Genomic DNA, 12,474 nt, shown 5'->3' with positions numbered 1-12,474 from the left:
GAGCTTGAACCTGACCAGATTGAGTTATTGGGGACAGAGGGCCCTTCCAGGGCAGATCTGAGCCAGGAGCAGCTGAGCTGCCCTTCTCTTGAACCCCCTCAGAAAGCAAGCTGCTGATGAGGCTGCTGGGAATGCTAGTGGAACCCATAAGATCTATTGGGATGATGGACTCCTGTACTCAGAGTGTAGACACCCCAAGCCTGGTGTCACCAGGAGGTTGGTTATACCTCTGAAGTTCAGGGGCTTCCTATTAACACTAGCCCATGATATTCCATTAGCAGGACACCTAGGCCAAAACAAGACTTGGGACAGAATTGTCCCTCACTTTCATTGGCCTCACATGTCTGAGGACACCAAGGAGTTTTGTCGCTCCTGTGTCACCTGTCAAGCCAGTGGTAAGGCAGGTGGTACAACAAAGGCCCCCCCTGATACCACTACCTGTGGTGGGTGTTCCCTTTGAGAGGGTTGGGATTGACATAGTTGGTCCCATGGATTCTCATACAGCATCTGGGCACAGGTTTATACTGGTGGTGGTGGACCATGCCACTAGGTATCCAGAGGCTATTCCCCTTAACCACCACAGCACCTGTGGTGGCAAGGGCCCTACTTGGAATCGTTTCCAGAGTGGGTTTCCCTAAGGAGGTAGTATCAGACAAAGGTGCAAAGGTCATGTCTGGTTACTTGACTGCTATGTGGAAGGAGTGTGGTGTGAATTATAAATTCACCACCCCTTATTACCCACAATGCAATCGGTTAGTTGAAAGGTTCAGCAAAACCCTCAAGGGCATGACCAAAGTTCTCCCAGAAAAGCTTAGGTGCAGATGGGACATACTTTTGCCCTGCCTTCTCTTTGCCTATAGAGAGGTTCCACAGAAGGGGTTGGTTACAGCCCATTTGAGCCTCTGTTTGGACATCCAGTGAGGGGTCCACTGTGTCTAGTGAAGGAGGGATGGGAGTTACCTCTCAAACCACCTAAACAGGATATTGTGGACTATGTACTTGGTCTCCGCTCCAGGATGGCTGAATACATGAAGAAGGCAAGTAAAAACCTTGAGGCTAGCCAGGATTTACAAAAGACCTGGCATGACCAAAAGGCTGTGCTGACTGTTTACCAGCCAGGGCAGAAAGCATGGGTGTTGGAGCCTGTGGCCCCAGCACCCCTCCAAGATAAGTGGAGTGGCCCTCATACCATAATTAAGCAAAAGGGAGAGGTTGCCTACTCGGTAGACCTTGGAACTCCCAGGAGCCCCCACAGGGTGCTCCATGTCAATAGGCTCAAACCATATGTTGACAGGGCTGACATGGGCTTGCTCATTGCTACTGATGAGGGACAGGCGGAAGAGAGTGACCCACTCCCTGACCTGCTCTTTCGGAGCCCTGATGATGGATCAGTAGATGATGTAGCCTTGGCAGGCAGCCTCACAGTCCAGCAACAAACTGACTGCAGAAAAGTTCTCAGACAGTTTAGACATATGTTTTCACTGACTCCAAGTCAGACTACCTGGTGCACTCATGAAGTGAACACTGGGGACAGTCTGCCTGTTAAAAATAAGATTTACAGGCAACCTGACCATGTCAGGGACTGTATCAGGGCTGAAGTCCAGAAGATGTTGGAATTGGGAGTTATTGAACCCTCAGATAGCACTTGGGCTAGTCCGGTAGTCTTAGTGCCTAAACCTCATACCAAAGATGGCAAGAGAGAGATGATGTTTTGTGTAGACGACAGGGGTCTTAATGCAGTCACTAGGACTGATGCCCATCGAATCCCTAGGGCCGATGAGCTGATAGACACTTTGGCCTCAGCCAAGTTTCTTAGCACATTTGACCTGACAGCTTGCTACTGGCAGATCAGACTAGCTGATGATGCAAAGCCAAAGACAGCATTTTCTACCCCTAGTGGCCACTACCAATTTGTGGTGATGCCCTTTGGTTTGAAAAATGCACCTGCCACTTTTCAGAGGTTGGTGAACAAAGTCCTTACAGGCCTGGAAGCCTATAGTGCAGCATATCTAGATGATATTGCTGTTTTAAGCTCCACCTGGGAGGATCACCTGGTCTACCTAAGAAATGTTTTGGAGGCTCTGCAAAAAGCAGGCCTAACTATCAAGGTCACTAAGTGCCAGAGAGGGCAGAGTCAGGTTGTGTACCTGAGCCACCTTGTGTGTGGAGGCCAGGTTCAACCATTGCAGTGCAAAATCCAGACCATCATGGACTGGGTTGCTCCAACCACCCAGACTCAGGTCAGAGCTTTCTTGGGCCTGACTGGGTACTATAGAAGATTTGTCAAAGGTTATGGATCCAAAGTGACCCCTTTGAATGACTTGACTTCTAACAAAATGCCAAAGAAAGTTCAGTGGACAGTCAGCTGTCAAAACGCATTTGATGACCTGAATCAGGCCATGTGCACTGCTCCCATTCTGCAAAGTCCTAACTACCCCAAAGAATTCATTGTTCAAACAGATGCATCTGAGTTGGGGGTAGGGGCTGTGTTATCACAATTGAATGAGGAGGGTCAGGATCAGCTAGTAGCTTTTATTAGCAGAAGGCTGACCGCCAGAGAGAAATGTTGGTCAGCTATTGAGAGGGAGGCCTTTGCTGTGGTTTGGGCTCTGAAGAAGTTGAGGCCACATTTGTTTAGCCCTCACTTCATTGTTCAGACAGACCATAAGCCCCTCTTTTGGCTAAAACAGATGAAGGGTGAAAACCCCAAACTTTTAAGGTGGTCCAGTTTCCTACAGGGGATGGACTATACAGTGGAACATAGACCTGGGGGTAACCATGCCAATGCGTATGGACTCTCCAGATATTTCCACTTAGAACATGAAGACTCAACTGGTCAAGGTTAGTTTAATGTCCTTACGTTGGGGCGGTTGTGTAGGAGAGTAGAATCTGCATCTTATGGTTACCCCCACTTTTTGCTGATGTTTCACTGTTTTTTTAATTTAGTCTGGCTGGGACCCTGCTATCCAGTGCCCCAGCTTAGCTGCTTCCTCTCTAAGTTGATTGCATGTACTTAGGTACACCACAGATTGGATTCTGGGGTACCCTTATAAGTAGCTAGTATATGGTATACTATATACCCTGGGCATAGGTACCCCAGAGGCCTCTCAGGGGCTGCAGCATGTATTATGCCACCCCTGGGAGACCATTTAAAATGACACCACAGGTCTGCTACAGCAGCCTGTGTAAGGTGGTGTATGCACCCCTTACTCAGATATAGGTTCCCTATAGCTATCCATATCGCTGCACATATAAACCTATCATTTGATGTGATTTGATTTGATTTTGGAATTTATATAGCGCACTATTGCCCAGGAATGTCTAGGCGCTTTCTGGAGGAGATTGTCGGAGATGGTGTATTCGTTTGAAAAGAGCCATGTCTTTAGTAGTTTTCTGAAACCAAGTAGTGTTGGGCAGCTTTTGATATTTAACGGAAGCGAGTTCCACAGCCTCACAGTACCCAGGACAAAGCTTCTTCCTCCCAGCTTGCTTTCTTGAATTTTGGTGTTTGGAGGAGTTTGCTCTGTGCTGAGCGTAGGTGCCTTGATGGATGGTACCAGGTGAAGTGTTGCTTCAAGAATGCTGGCCCATTTCCCTGGACAGATTTGTATGCTAGACATTGAGCTTTAAAGTCCATTTTCTTCATAGGAAGCCAGTGGAGTTTTTTCAATCCTTCGGAGATGGATTGGAATTTGGGAACGTCTAGCAGCAATCTGGCGGCAGCGTTTTGTGCTCGCTGAAGTTTATTCATATGTTGTTTCTGAGGCCTAAGTATAGTGCATTTCCATAGTCCAGTATAGCCAACGCTAAGACCGTCACTAGCGTTTTCACTGCTGCAGGGGGAATGAAGGAGCGCACTTTACGGATTGATTTAAGAGTGAGAAACACCAATGAGACTACTTTAATGACCTGTTGTTGGAAGGTCAGACTGTCATCAAAAATGACACCCAGGTTCCTCACTTAATGGACAGGGGTAGGGACAGCGCACATACTAGAAGGCCACCAGTTTTGTGACCAAAAAGATGTGTCGGAGCCTAATAAGAGTACCTCAGTTTTTGTTCCATTGAGCTTTAGACAGTTTGTCCCCATCCATTGGTTTATGTGAGACATGCACTGGTTAAAACGCTCAGCTGTTTCCTCAGGCTTGCTAGAGATGGACACCACTATTTGGGTGTCATCAGAGTAAGATATAAATGTAAAGCCGAATTGCTTAATGACCTTGGCTAAAGGGGTCACATAAAGGTTAAACAGGGTGGGGCTAAAGGAGGAGCCTTGTGGCACCCCGCAAGGCAAAGTAAACTGTTCTGAGTAGGAGTCCCCTATCTGAACATATTGATATCTGTTGTTCAGAAAGGATTTTAGCAATGTTTGGGCAGAGTTCTTGACTCCCACCTCTTGGAGCCTCCTGATTAGAATGTCATGGTTCACGGTGCCGAAGGCCGCCGACAGGTCCAACAGGATCAAGGCGGCATTGGCACCCGTGTCCAGTATTGCCCAGATCTCCTCCGCTGCCATGATCAGGACGGTCTCTGTGCCATGTCCTTGTCAGAAACCATACTGTGAGGTCTGCCGACGAGATGAAGGTCGTTAGTTGGAAGTTTTGAATTTTCTCCAGGACCTTGGCCGGGAAGGGGATCCTTGCTATTGGTCTGTAACTGCTGTTGTCATTGGGATCTAGATTGGGTTTTTTCAATAGTGGAAGTATGGACATTTTCTTCCATGTGTCTGGAAAGACACCTGAGCTAATTATTTCTTTAAAAAGAATGCTGAGTTGTTCACTGATTGTGTCTGGTGCCATATGGAATATTTTGGGAGGACAGGGGTCCGATGGTGCTCTGGATTTTATGGATTTAATTGCCTCCTCTACCTGTTCTATGTATGGTTCGAACAAATTCAAGACATTGGTCGGGCATTGGGAGATTGTGGCGGGAGTGGCTACCATGCCGTCGTCCCAGTCTGAGACGGATTTTTTTTTTTTTTTTTTTTTTTTTAAAACCTTTATTACAATTTCGAAAAGATACAAGTATGGGCCTACAACCAACAGGCCGGCCGCTAAACGCAGTGTAAACATAGGCACAACTTAACATGCACATCAATGAAGCAGCAAAAGAGTTACTAAAGTGCTAATCATCGCAGTCAGCCACAGCCGCAGTCCCTAAACAAACAGGAATGGTTTCATATTTTTGAAAAACAGAAAACATCAAACTCACAAGGCAGAGGAGGTTAATGGCAGAAACATGTGCTCCTCGTATCGAGGGAGTAAACCAACCCGGGTAGACAGAGGGGGGGGGGAGGGGGCAAGGCAGAAGCGACAAAGTCGCATGTCGCAGGAGCATACAGGAATGCGGGGGCTAGGGAGACAGAGCGGCGTCCATCTCACGCGTCTGGGGCGGGGCGCAAATACCTCCACGGTTGGAGTTCCAGGGACCCCACACCTTAATCCACTTCCCAGGCTTGCCTCTCGCCACATACACCGTTTTCTCTCTAAACATACACCAGTCCATGTGTTCCTTCCACTCGGAGACCGTTGGCGGCCTCTGGGAGCCCCACAGTTGTGCGATGTCACGCTTCGCTATCATATAGCCTAGAGTCCCCCATTGCGTCTGCGTCACATTGTAATCAGTCGGCTCTCAGACATTCAGCAAGCATCTACGTGCCTCCGGCAACAAGGCAACATGCGTGACTTCTTCTAACACCGCATGCACTCTGCACCAAAACCGAGTCACCTCCGGACACTCCCACAAGATATGGAGAAAAGTCCCCAGTAGCCCACAGCCTCGCTTACACAAACCATCCACCGAATACCCCATACGCATCAGGCCAGGCCCCGTGACGTACACTCTATGCAGTATCTTAAGCTGGACGAACCGCAATCAGGCCGGGATAGCCACCTCTTTCGGGGAGGCCACCGCTGACACCCAATCCCCGTCGTCCAGTTCTATACCGTCTGCAATCCATGTTGTCTGAGACGGATTTGAAGATGATTTGTACTTTGTCCTTAAAAAACCCGCTAATTGGTTGCAGAAAGCTGCGCTGATGTCTTTTTTTTGTGGTTCAGGAAGCTTGACTAGCTTCTTCAATGTTGAGAATAGTGCTTTGCTGGAATTGCCTGCCTGTTGGATTTTATTTGAAAAGTGTCTGCTTTTCTTTTCCAGTAACATCTTTTTATAGATGCTCAAAGATTGAGAATATAGAGATTTATCGGTTATTGAGTAGTTGCTTCTCCAGCGCCTCTCTGCCTTTCTGCAAAGTTGTTTCTGTTTGCGCAGGGCATCACAGAACCAGGGCTCAGATTTCTTTATGCGCTTGCTAGTGATGCTTTTTTCTGGTACCAGTAAGTTCACTGCGGATTTAATCCAGTTGGTGAAATTACTTATTGAGTCTCATATTTTAGGTCAGGTTTAGAGGACGCCAGAGTGTATTGAATCTGCTGGGGGCCAATATTCCTCTAGTTGCGATATCTAGTTATCTTATGGGGTATGTGCACGCTGGAGATGTGATGTGTGATGGTTATTGAGAACAGGATGGCTCCATGGTCTGACGATAGAATTTGCAGGATTTCTTGTATTTTAAAGGTGTGGATTGGATGTGAAAAGTCCATCCAGAGTGTGACCAGCATCATGTGTGGGGTGCAATACTTTCTGTTCTAGTGAAGCATTAGACATCATCTCTATAAGTGATGCTGAATTATGGTCTTCTAAATTTTGAAGGTGGTAATTAAAATCGCATAATATACAATAGTCCTCTGAGTTGGTGCTTGATTCTATTACTTGGCTGATAATTTCCTCGAATTTGCTTTTGCTTTTCAAGCTGGGAGGCCTATACAGTAGTGTGCCGTTAAAGGTGTAGTTAGCACTCAGAGTGATTCTGAAGGAAAGTAGTTCGCAATCCGGGCTACTTCCTGCCGGGGATCCTTTAAGTTCCAGGGAGTTATTGATAATAATCGCTGGTCCACCTCCTCGTCTATCTTCTCTATCATTTTTGATAATAGAGAATCCTTGGGGTATAGCTAGGGCCAGATCACAGTCAGAGGTGCTATTTGCCCATGTTTCAGTCACCCCTATGGCAGGCCTTATCAATCCTGAAGGCAGGGTGCTGGGTTTTATGTGAGAGGGTGCCCATGCATGAGCTGAGCCCCTCTGCAGCCTTCGGAACCTTTATTTCGGGGTTGTTTGTGATGCAGCCAAACCATAAGTGCATTATAACCTCGTGGTAAATGCTAACTTTGGAATGGCTGCATGGAAACATGTCGTGTTTGGTGTCAAACACCTTGGAATCATACCTCCACACCAGTAACTGGTGTCGGAGGTATGATTCCACCCTACTAGAGGGAGAAACAGGATTTCACCGGGACACCCGGTACCAGCTTAACAGAACCCTGGCATCACAAAATGGATGTTGCCAGTCACAGACACGAGTCTGCCCTCCTGCTGCTGGATGAAACTCCGGCAGGGGAGGCCTGGAAAATAGGTTTCCTGTCACAGGGAGGTGTAACCACCTCCCAGACAGGCTTTAGTGTATTGGGGCTGGGTGGGTGCACTCCAAGAGTGCTTTGATGTCTGCACTGGGGGGCACATTTGGTGTCCCTGTGCATAGTACAGCTCAAACCGGTTGCAGGGGCTACCATCCCCTGCTCTGGCGCGAAACTGGACAAAGGACATGGGTGAAGCCACCCCTCTGTCCTGACCCTCCCATAGGTGGGTCCCCAGAGTCTGTCCCACCCCTTCCTTGGGTATGAAGTAGGAACCCCTGACTACAGGACTTTAGATTTTATCTGGACGAAACTCTGCTACAGAATCCCAGAACTTCTACTATCTACACAATGGTGGATGACTGAAGAATCTCCCTTGGAGTAAAGAAGTTACTCCCCTGCAAGGCAGGCACCAAAGACACATCTGTCCAGTTTGCAACTACGCAGCTCCAGAAGGACTCCGAAGACTTTGCAACACAAGAGGTGGGTTTCCAAGCTTCCCCGAGGCCGATCCATGCTCTCAGCAATCCTGAGATCCAAAGCCCTCGTGGGGACCATGCAACCCAACCCCCTGGACACTGCGCACATTTGCAGCAGCATATGCTTCTTGGCAATCCCCGAGGCTGTGCTTTGGGCTACTTGTAGTCAAGACCTCGAGCAGTGATTCCACCAAAGATTACTGGCCTACACTTCTCGAATGACCTGTGGGCTGGTATCAAGTGATTCCTCTTGATGTCCCTTCGTGATCTCTTGTCCGTCGACTAGTCGGTCCCTGAGAAGGGTACTTTGACTTTCAATGGGCTTTCTTGGTTGCTCCAGATGTACCCTGACTCTCCATCACTTGGGGCGTCCAGAGGACCTTGCTGGTCCACACCGAAGCTGTTTTACTCTCACCACGTGGGTTGCCGTTGCCAAGGCTTGTTGGTCTCCAATCTGGACACCGACCCCCCAGCACTCGACATCCTTCGTGGGACAGCTCGCCTGCAAACTGTGGTTGTCATTGACACCTCCTGGTCTCCGTGGCAGGTGAGTCAAGCTTCACCTCATCGCACCTGAAACACCCGACATCGGTGGGCATTCGTCTATCGTGCCCCTGGTCCCTGGCAAGTGACCCAGACTCTGTCCCCTCTGCTTTCAGGTTCTTCACATCTTTGATCCAGGCTTGGATCACACTGGACACTTTTCCTTTCCATGGCAGCAGCACTTTGCAGCAACTCTCCATTGACGACATTGAACATTCCCGACACCATTTGACACCTATGCACCCGGCTTTCCTGGGTTAATTAACACGAGCACTCTGGTGCACACATGAGTGTTGGCCTTAGAACCTTTTCCTAAGTCTAAAAGGGTTTGCTCCAAGTCCTCTCCTAAGTGTCCTTAAACTTTAAAATTCCAACCGCGACTTTCCCATAGGATTGTACGGAGCTCGCGGCTGTGTTCTCACACTGCACGCGTCCCCCATGGGTCCCCTGTGTCACTACCTTGGGTGGTTCCTTGGGGTCCCAGCGATTCTACGTGCTCTAGCCACTGTGTCTAGTCAAGTCGTGGTTCTTATACCAGTTTCTTAATGTATGGTTTGGTCTCCCCCTGGGGCTCATTGTATATTGTGCTATTTACTGTCGTTTTAGAACTGTATTATTGTGTCCCTTGCTCTCTAATCTCATAAAGAGGTTAGTAGAGAGTGTTTAGAAATAAATACATATATTTTATATACATACCTTGTGTGGTTCTCCTTTCATTTAGTCATTCAAGAGGTTATAATCTGGTAAACCAAGCTGCTTTACACTCCTTCAAGACTTAGCCTGAAGGCTGCTCTCCATAGCTACCACTAGGATAGCTTTCAATAAAGGTTGTCTTAAATCTAATCATCAATAAGGGTTGTTTGGACTGGTGCAAGGTGCCCACTATGACTAGTGGACAGCATATACCAGGCCAACTTCTCACAACGGGCACTAGAGGCAGCCACTAAGGCAAGTATTCTGAATGCTTGTGTTCTACACCTGAGATAGGTTAATTGGGCCCCTTTGTTAAGTGCAACGGATGTAAAATTTCAGTATGATACGACTCTATGGACAAAAGCTTTCTTCCAATATCAACAGAATGTCATGCCTACTCCGAAAAGCTTACCCATTGAGTCATACCAGAGCTGTGCACAATCTATGGTAGGAACTGAACAAAAGTACTCTACAGCCTGAACAGTTCATGGTGTAGGGGATAGCACCCCCAAAATGTAGAAATGCATGCCTTGGTTCTAGCATTGAAGAGGGCTGACTTGTCAGTTCAAACACTAAGAGTCCGATTCCAATGTTGGACAGACCTGAGTCCGTCCGATATTGGTCAGGAACCGTGACCGAACGACCTACTGTCGTCGGTTACGGCCCTGCAAGTACGATGCGACTGAACCCTGTTCAGTCACACTCGTATGTTTCACAATGGGAGCATGCATTCCGAACTGAATGCATGCCCGCATTGTGAAATGGAGGGGTGCAGTTCATCCATGCACCCTTTGGCTGACACCCCAAGGTGCCTGCCACCGGGTGCAGGGATCAACAGAGGGGCACCATAGGTGCTGCCAGGCCGCCATTTGGTGGCATCGCACCCATGGGGGCCCTACTGGGGGCCCCCAAAGACAGTTTCCGACTGCCTTTTCGGGCCGGAAACACCGGCACAAAAAGGTAGTGGAAAACTGCCATCGTACTCCCTCGGTCATAAAGAGGCGGCCGGGGGAGTACTGAAGGATTTCCGGATGGTGGACGGGCTCTCCGAGCCCATGGTAAGCCATCCGGAAATCTGAGTCAGATTCCTTTCCGACCGAGCCCATTGGAATGGCTTGGTTGGAAAGGAATCCGGCCCGCACATTCCGATGCAGGCAGAAGGGCTCCGACCATTGTTCGGAACCCGACCGTCCAAAATAGGAATCGGGCCCCAAGTGTCCAATTCATCCTTCATATTTATTTATTTTTATTAACAGGTTTTATATGGCGCTGGCTAGACCCAAAGGTATCATAGCACTTTACATGATCATGAAGAACACAGTAAATCAAGAATGCATTATCATATGAAGCGAGACTCAATACATTCTAGTGCACACCGAAGATAAACAGTCCTGTAACGAGAGATAATTAACAAAGTTCAGTAAGCTTAAGAGTTAAAGTATTTGTTGAGGAGTAGGAGTTTCAGGTCTCTTTTGAAGCAAGGGAAGTGTGTCCAAGGTTACAATGTTGATCTAAAAGATAGGCGCCTGAACAGATTCATAAAGGAACCCAGCTTTGTTGAAAGTTAGCTGTCCTACAAGATAAGCTTCAATTTGTACATGTGACGCACACTTTGGGCAGCTAGGGTACTCAGTTCAGGTCTTAGTTGGTACCAACACCTGTATCTAGTTCAAAGAGCATTAAATAACTTGCCTAGACGGGTACTATATGTACCTGGCCTAGATAATCCTGGAAAGGTGATGGAAGGAAAATATGTTGATCTGGACTACCACTTAAATGTCTTATAGCGGGCCCATGAGGTCAGAAACAAGCTATCTAATTTGAAGCATTCTGAAGCGGACACCAAGGAAGAGGTGTCACCAGCTGCTGTTGGGTAGGTCCCAAAAGTAGGCAATCTAGTTTGAGAAAAGATCCACGATGAACACCCGTTTGGGCCATCGGACAGACCACCTGGGCCAGTTCTTGGGGTACAAGGAGAACGACCTGCCTCCTTTGTCTTGTTCAAAGAGAAACCAACAGTTGTCCATTGACCATGTTAACAAGCATTATGAGGTTGATTCTTTGAGCAGACCCCCCTAGACATCAAGAAGGATTCAGAGCCTCTCCATACTCTGAATGAAATACCCCTAGAAGAGTGCAGTGAGCTTGACCACGCAGCAGGCGATATTTGAGCCTATTGTGTTCTCCACCTTTACACCAAGCAACAGATTCCAGGGAAGACTTGAACGCTGCAATTACTACAGTTGCAAGTGTTCCAAACCATGCCTTGGTTCATTATAAACCCCAGCATGAGTCCACATCAACTGAGATGAGACCTTTTTGAGAAACAGAGCTTTATAATAATGAATCTGAATTGCACACAGAAGACTTCATTACCTACCCCACTCACTCTACACCATGGATTTCTTCTTGCTTATTATCGGTTTTGTGACCAGTACTTGATACCTCCTCGGTCTTCTTGATTGCTACAGAAGTGCTTCTTTTTAGGTCTTGCCTGAGCCAGCACGCATGTGCTGCTCTGCGAGGCATTTAGTAAGGGCTTTTAAACCCTGAACAGACGCTCGTGCTTGGGTTTTTTTTTTTTTTATCACCCGCAATTGGCCTTTGCGTGCGTCTTTCTAAGAAAGACAGCATGCAATTGGTCCAAGGCAGTTGCATGTCCCGTCTTCTCTGTCCCCTGGCCTAGGGTGCTCAGGAGCGAGCAGCAATGACGTCTGTTTCCAATTATCGCATCCACATCTCGCGCTCGCGTTAATTGTAAACAGATGTTGCTCGGACTAGCCGGCCGGGGCACAGGCCCAGTGTGCACACTTCTTGTAATTCAATTCCTGTTTGTTTGCTTTGAGCTTTTCAGTTGCCAGGCCGTGTATGATGTAAATGTGCCTTTGGCGGCCCTCTTGTCCGACAGCCCCTCATCTGTCACTGTCCTCCACATACTTCCACCTGTTGACCCCACCACCCTCTGCGCCGGCCCCAAAAGGGAGGCGCTCTTCACAGAAAACACTGAATTCCGGTCCTTCCACCCCTTCTGCCTGGGTCTCAGGGAAAGCTGGGCATGTGTGTGGGGCCTGTGGGCAGAGTGTTCCAACTTCCACACAAACTTTCCTGTCGCGCTGGCCCATTAAACTCAATAAGGGCCCTGCTGGGGCAGATAGTGATGTGCCCTGGAAGTCAGGAGGTTAGACTTGCTGTGCTTCCGGGTAGGGCCTTTGACGGGGAGGAACCCGTTCCTGGATACTGGGAGCTCCGGGGCTCAGTGGAATTGTACTCTGTTGCTGAAGTGGCCGC

The sequence above is a fragment of the Triturus cristatus genome, chromosome 4_2 (assembly GCF_964204655.1).
Source record: "Triturus cristatus chromosome 4_2, aTriCri1.1, whole genome shotgun sequence".
Classification (NCBI taxonomy): Eukaryota; Metazoa; Chordata; class Amphibia; order Caudata; family Salamandridae; genus Triturus; species Triturus cristatus.
Note: the sequence above shows the minus strand (reverse complement) of the source record.